Below are 7,687 nucleotides of genomic sequence, written 5' to 3'. Positions count from 1 at the left end.
AAGAAGAAAAAAAAACAAGCACAAATGCTTTTGCACGTGTTGCAAATCCATAAAGCCACCTAATCTGTTTGCTGGTAGAAATGGAACGCAGTTGAGAGCTGACTTTCTCAGCGTTCCACCATTATGTAAATTGAAGCCAATCAAAGTGGCGCCATGAAGAAGCTTTGTAATAGAGCCTTGATTAGCTAGGCAGCTTTGATTCAGCCATAAAAAGAGTCATATAAATGGATACACGGAGACCGGCATCATTTTGCCCACTGAACTTAATTTGACTTTGAAGCCACACTGGGTTTTATGAACATTACGGTAACCATCAATGTTAAGTGAATTTTTATTTCCTATTTCTTTTATTTCTCTTTGTTGTATATTTGATGCTATTATTACATTTAATGCAATTCCAGCTATAGGTGTTAGTTTAACATTAATATATATATATATGTAGTATTTTAAGTGACGTTCCTCACCCCCCGCCGCCCCCCCCCCCCTCACAAAAGACACAATGTTTGTATTGTCAGCTATATAAAAGCAATTGTAAGGAATTGTGCAGGACATTCATTTTATTTCCACTCTATTTGTGATGATCTCTCTTTTTATTAGTGTTTTTGATGGTTTTTAGAACATGCTATTTTATGTGATTCATACAATAAATGAGCCAGTGGAAGGTAGACTTATCTCCATTGTGTCATTGCCCCCAACCCCCAGCGTTCAACAAACTCCTTCTCGTGGTTCTCCCGCAATCCTTCACTTGGTGCTGCTCACTACAGCAATTATCAGCCACCTCACTTTGCTGTGACCTCTGAGATGATTAAGTGAGATTACCTGTACAGAGGCGTGCTGTGAGCGTGTGTGTGTGTTGCGTGTGTGTGTACGAGAAGCGACAGTTATTGTTAGCCAGAGGGCAGGTTCACCCCTTCCGCAGCCCGCTTATGGAAAGTAATGTTGAATATCATTTTGCAGGACTTCATAGGTTTAAAACAATGCCTCATCATTATCATACTAATCATCATCACTATAGAGTATTTATGGGCGTCTCTGAGCAATCAAGGAGAAAATAGATCTTCAAAAAAACAAACATTTTTACTTAACAATCTGTCGGAACATCAAAAACCTTAACCTGTTTAGTGATTGTGGAAGTGTACCTAAAAAGTGGCCGTGAGTACGAACAAAGTTTTCTTCAAGCCCAATTTGAGAAAGCCGTGCTATTACTTGTGTGACTGTTAGTCCCTCATTAGACATCGTGTTTCTCAAAAGCACCTCCGGGTGGAAAATCCACTAATGAGGACACTGCATAGAACGGGCCCGCCCATACTCTTCTCTGTCCTTAATTAAGCAGTGTGACTTTCCTCAAGCCAACGGCAGCAAGAGTTGGAGAGGAAAAAAAAAAAAAAGCCTAGTCAAGACAATGCACATATTCACCATGTTTGCAAAGAAGTGTATATTGGATCCTTTTACGGTGTTCCCAATCATGTTGCCAATAGCCCTTCCCAGCAGCTTTCAATCAACACATGCCATGTGATCTGAAGGATAGCTGTTAAATTGTAGTCATTTTTTGAAGATCATCTTCAATAATAGGCATTCATTATAAGGAGCAGAGGCTGTCTAATGACAACATTATATCTGACCTACATAAAATGCTTTAATTGGTCATTGGAAGCAAATGGACACCTCCAGGACTGTCCAGAAAGGCTTTGAGTCAGGGCCTACATTTCCCATGAGTACCTGGGGCTATTGTGCACATCTTGAAAAGATTGACCAATCCCTACGGCCAATGGATTTCTCCTCCCAATCTGGCTGAGTGTGACTACTAATTGGAGCAAAGACGACGACTTGACTTTGATGCATTCAACCAAATGTCAGCCGGCCATATTCAATGATATCCTTTCCGTTGTCATGGAGTTACAATAATGATCCGTCTTGGCAAAATAACACCGACATTGGACTCAAGTCCTTTTTACTTTTGTTCCTCTCTGTCCAAGTTTCTTTGTAATAAAAGGCGGTGGATTTTAAATTTGAAATTCAATGGAATCATTTCTCACAGATGAGTCCTCTCCTGTATGTTAATATGTCATATCAAACAACAATTTTTTAGGGTTGGATCAAAACTTGAAATGTTATCAAAAATAATTTGCAAACCGTAATAAATAAATAAAATGATAATAATTAAAAAAATAATACAGCAGATATGGAAAACTGAAGAAACCACATAGTAGAGAAATGTATTATTATTCACATGTCTAAAATGGATCATGTCACATTTGGGGCCTGAAATATGTCTAGATGTTTTTTTCTTTTCACAATTGACAGCTTGGATGTTTATTAGCATGTGTCTCGACATGACGCCTGCATGCTCATTGCTCAGCAGCTGCACGCCTAAGCAACATTTTGTGTGTGTGCGTGTGTATACAAACGTGTACTCATCCAGCCTGCGTTTGCATTTCAGCCAAAGGTATCAGAGCACATTTTCGCGCTCCGATGAAGCATATCATTCCCCACCAACCACGCAGCGGAGAAGCGTAATACACTTTGCGATTGGCGCTCATGCTGGGAATCGAATGGAGAGAAGAATGTCATGGCAGTAATGGGGGCATGGCGAGTAAGTGACTATAACCTGAGATCAACTTCACACCAAGGAGCACCCCCGTGGGTACTTTAACGAGAGACAATGAGCTGACGGACAAAAAAAATATGCGTCACGGTGAGACAATGAGTGCTAAGACTGTGCATTTTGACCAAACACTCTTTATGGACGTTCTCACCCTTTTCTCTGCTTCTTCTGACTGCTTTGCCATGAATCAGTCACTCTTTGGTGCAAGCAGGAAGTCGCCACGGGATATACCCTGAACTGGTTGCAGCCATTCCACATGACTCTTTGACTACTTTATTTTTTATTGGCTCAATTTCAGCTCAGGTTTCCCAAGCCTTTTACAATCCACTGTTAACATACATCAACACAAAATTAACTTTTATAGATGAATATCACTGGGAAGGGAAGCCCAAGCAAACAGTGACCCTCACCTACGGCTTCCAAAATAGAATCCATAATGCATTTGACATTTGTTTAATTAGACTGCATTAATTAAAGGTTCCTTCTCCCTTTCTATCTGCATTCTTTCCTCTTTGGTTTGGTGATACGTTGCTCTGCAGTGTGATCCCCAGTTAATTGAAACCCAGGAGACTCTTCTTGCATAAAATCAGATTTATCTATCCATAAAGGGATTTCGTTAAAAATAGTCCAAATCCAGCGGCTCACAACTAAGAGCCCGGAGCTACAGAGGCGGGCGAGCTCGGCTCCGACCTCTTTTGCCCTCTCGCAGTCGCCACGGTGAAGCAAGAGCTGCCTTCTACTAACTAACTGGGGACCCATTAATTAATTGCAGGAAAACACAGACATTATATCTTTGGGGCAAATATCCCCCTCCCCCACATTAACCTCCGAAAAGAAAAAAAAAAAAAAAAGTCTCTTGTCCCTCATCCACAGCTCTTCCGAACGCTCGCAAATGTCCCCCCAGACAATAATAGGAAAGTAATGATGGACCACAGTGATAATGACAAAACATACATCAGATAAAATACTGTGATTCTAGGAGACAGCTCGTATTAATTGCTAACAGAGTAGTGGAGTAAGGCCAGTAAGTTGTATAATCGTCCACCTGTGTTAGGAAAAGAATGGTCAAGCATGTGAAGACATAACAGATACTGATCTTACAATTCTAACTTAAAGGGGAAGTCAAGCCCCAAATTTGTGTCCAATTACTTTGAATTTAGGTTTTGTGGCCTCCACAGTCTGTTGTTTTTGTGGTGATACCGGTACCCCCATCAAAGCTATTTAGGGGAAAAAGACGGGGGTCAGAAGCTGTGGATCTAATTAAAGCAGCCTGGGATTTCCATTGAAGCCTGCAGGGCTCCTCGTGATGCAGCCAGCGCCCTGAGGACAAGAGCCCCAAATGGGCCCCTCTATCTGTAGACATACGTCCGTACTTGGGTAATTCATTCATTAGGAATACAGTGTCACTGTCTCCCATGTGACTGTGCGTACATTTGGAGCTCTATTTATGCGTTTTGTTTGGTGGGGAAGTGATAGAAGATGCAGCTGCGTTGTCTGTCCAATCGGTGCTCGCAGGCTCCCCCTGCTCTGCTCTGCTCTGCTCTGCCCTGCTCGGCTTCTCCCAGAAATTAATAGGTGGCAGCATTGATGCGTTAAATTACTTTGCATTGGACACCGCAGACATCCGGATTATTTATTCTTTTATATACAGCGGCGGCCTTCTGTTATGCTATTGTTTGGAAATGAGATGTTGTTTCCCAGTGCAGCATAAAAAGCAACCCTGTTAATGTTTGGAGGATATTAGAGGTCCGATGCAAAAAAATAGACATTTGTATACATTATTGTGAACCAAAGTGTGCATGCTTATTTCCGTATTCATCATAACAGTTATAGAGTTGTGTACATCGGTAGCTGTAAACACTGCAAACATAACAAATATATATCAAAAAATAAAATGAAATAAATAATTTTAAAAATAAAAAAATACTGCAAATTGGATATACCCATTCAAAATGCCATGAAAAAATATTCTGGTAAGTCATTGTTTTTATTTAAAAATAAAGAAATAATTGAATGTACCTTCATTTTGGCTGTCCGTTTCAAGACATACACCCCCTCCTCTGTTCTTTGTGTTTCTTCAAGAGGGCCTGTTTTTTCTCTTTGCAAAGCAGGTTTGGCGGAGGTCTCTTCTCCCCCACGTTGGACCACTGTCAGTGGACATCTCCTTCAAAGCCCTGCCGCTACCTGGGACGCCATCGCCTCACGCTGCCTCTGCACATATGCATGTCATGTGGTGTCAGGGCTAAGGTGCCTGCTGATGTTATTGGGCCTGATGGTAGCATATTCCCTGCTGATAGCTATGATTGCCATGTTCAGGTACAATATACTGTAACTGTGTGTGCATGTACGTGTGTGCGCCCTCCGAGCCCGCCCTTCACTTTACGGCCTGTGCCCGAGCTGACTGCTTGGCCCCTTGCACCTAAGCTGCTCTGTGGTAGGGATTCAACATGGCAGTTGGAGATTTATGAGGGTGACTCCCCTGTTTTGTCTGCTCTGTTTCATCTGGCTCTACACCTTTTTGCCCCTGTAGCTTGGCCTGATTCCCTAAACTAACTCTTTTTCCATGTGGCTGGACGTGTTATAGGGGAGGGTTGACTCACAAAATGTGGCTTGGTCAAGTCCAAGCATGCTCCATTTGATCTCAGTAAGTTATTTATGTTTACTTAACTGATATTATATAATGAATCTAAAAAAGAGACATGCAGAGGTTGGATGTCAAGAGAGATGTATGATCTAGAACCAACCCATGGTAACGCTCATGCAGGTGCAGGGAATTTAATTAAAAAGAGCAATGGCTTCGGTGTCTCCACTCGTATTAAAAAAACTGTTTGGTAATATCCAGTGTCATTTCAAATGACATTTTGGCAGATCTCCCTCACACGGCGGCCACCAAGAAGCACCCACGGGAGTCGCTTCTTCTGCCACGTGGTTAACATTGGCCATTTGTCCAGCAATCTGTAATTTATTGGAGCTCATCTGTCCATGCTTTTGATTCATATATTGATTTGAAAAATAACAAGTGATAGGAACCTACACTGGAGTGCAGTGATGGACTGTGTCGACACACCGGAGAAGAGATATGAAACATTGGGAGGAAATTAGATATTATGCCCCCAAGACAACTGCAGCCAGCAGCACATTCATTATTGCTGGGATATTTATTATTAAGAATTTCTCTTCATGAATGACTGCTGTGGAATATTTTACCCCCTGCTCCAGCTATATAGGACATACAAGTTGAACATTCCACACGTGTGTTTGTTGGACTCCCAAGTACAATGCTCCGGGTGTGAGTGAAAAATACATGGCGCTCTTGGTCATATGGCGCAGCATCACACGGTCGTCGAGTCCATTTGTCAAGTTGACAGGAGCCTAGCATTCTCAACAACAGCTAAACAGCTGCTAATAAAGTAAGAGGACTCGCCAGGACTTCTAACCACCGTTCTGTTCCAATTTTAATCACAGCGCAGTGAATTTCAAACAGCAGTAAGGGCCGCTGTCCAAGCCTGTACAATTTTCATTTCATTTATCATCTCCAAGCACCAGAGTTGCCCTCCCCTCCACGAACCATCCTCCCTCCCTCGCTCCCTCCCTCCCACACTGTAATCTGCTTCAATTCCATTTCCTCCAATTTGTCCTACAGCTTGGCACCTGCACTAATTGTAGCGGTCCACCATCGCATCCTTAACGCAGTTTTACGAGAGATTTGGCGTTGGGCAGATAAACATCTAGCCCAGGGGCTTTTGGGTAAGCGTGGCTCAGCCTAGCAGATGGCCATCATATTACACAGGGAAAAGTTTCAAACAGCGGCTGGGCTACCTTGACTTTGCTTTAACATTTATTACTGATTTCCATCATTTTGCCAAGCATGTATGTAGAAGCAATGGTTCTTAATGTTGTTGGCCTTACCAAATTCATATTTTTGATATGTATTTGCTATCACATGATTGGTATTCCAAATTAACTAGCCACCTTAACAAAAGCCCTTTTACACTTCACCCAATGCAATCATTGATGAGTAACTGCAACATGCTACTTTGTTGGAAAAAAAAAAAAAAAAAAAAAGAAAGTCTTCCTTGGACCAGAAGGGGAGGGGCTGTCTTCCTTGACCTACAGAAATCATATGGTACTGTTCATGTTGGAGCCAATTTGGTTTCCTTTGCTTAAACTTTAATTTTGGTTAGGATTGTCTGGCCTTGGGCCATTGACCTTCATTTTTCGAACTCTGGTTAAAATTTGCTGGCCTTGGGCCATGGACATTTATTTTGAAATAGCCTCTGGTCACCTGCTCAACCACCTGATTAGGCACCTGATCAGGTAAAGATGGCTGCTCCCACATGGCAGCAACCTCAGTCAGCCAAGAAGATTGGAGTGTTTGATCAGGTAAAGATGGCTGCTCCCATATGGCAGGCAACCTCAGTCAGCCAAGAAGATTGGAAGGATATATCTTTTTTACCGCTTGGATCTTACAATTTGGATTGGATGCACCTCTGTGCTACCTGCCAGCACCCCTCTCCTTCCTTCCCTGCCTGCTACGGCCTCTCTACCTCGGCCATGCTTGCCTCCATGTTGGACATGCTTCCTTCATCTCCAACAAGGTAAGATCAACAGCTGTACACTGTGTTTTAAGATAAGCGTGTGACAACTATGCAACATTTAACTCTGGAAGGAATTGAATTGTGTGTGCGTGCATGCACATTTTGGACATGAATGGAAAGTACATTTCTATGTGGCCTTGAAAAATGGACAAAGTTCTCCATGTTGAAAGCAGGGGTCAGCCTGCATTGGTCTAGGTGTGTTCTCCTGGTGTTAAAAGACAAATGATGTGCTTTGCCTTGGGTCAACTGGGCTTTCCCCCATCCAATAATGACCTTTCAGGGAGGAGAGTAGCTGTTCACACAGTGATGAAGCTGTACTCTGCAGGCGTGTGTTTATTGGCGCACAAATGTTTAATATGGGAACACGAACCCTTGACCTCTAATGTAATGTTTCACTGTTCATCTGTCAACATGGCTTTCCCATTTTGGTGATTGTGTCAAGCAGTGCCAAGCAGGAGTTGGCAGATAAATGAAAATCGTTAAA

General features: G+C 42.4%; 1 long non-coding RNA gene across 2 annotated transcripts in view; it reads left to right on the top strand.

The window, feature by feature from the left end:
• The first annotated feature begins 4,711 nt into the window (after positions 1-4,711).
• The window catches only part of LOC125985763 (uncharacterized), a 143,823-nt gene continuing 140,847 nt past the window's right edge, over positions 4,712-7,687 (top strand). The window contains exon 1 of one of the 2 annotated variants that reach the window (XR_007487432.2): positions 4,712-7,203. This is a non-coding gene — a long non-coding RNA (uncharacterized lncRNA). The remainder of the gene's footprint in view (positions 7,204-7,687) is intronic. The other variant, XR_007487433.2, reaches the window with a different exon arrangement.

This window comes from Syngnathus scovelli, chromosome 18, assembly GCF_024217435.2.
Source record: "Syngnathus scovelli strain Florida chromosome 18, RoL_Ssco_1.2, whole genome shotgun sequence".
Taxonomy (NCBI): Eukaryota; Metazoa; Chordata; class Actinopteri; order Syngnathiformes; family Syngnathidae; genus Syngnathus; species Syngnathus scovelli.
The sequence above is the reverse complement of the archived record's forward strand: the minus strand, read 5'-3'. Positions and strand labels throughout refer to the sequence as shown.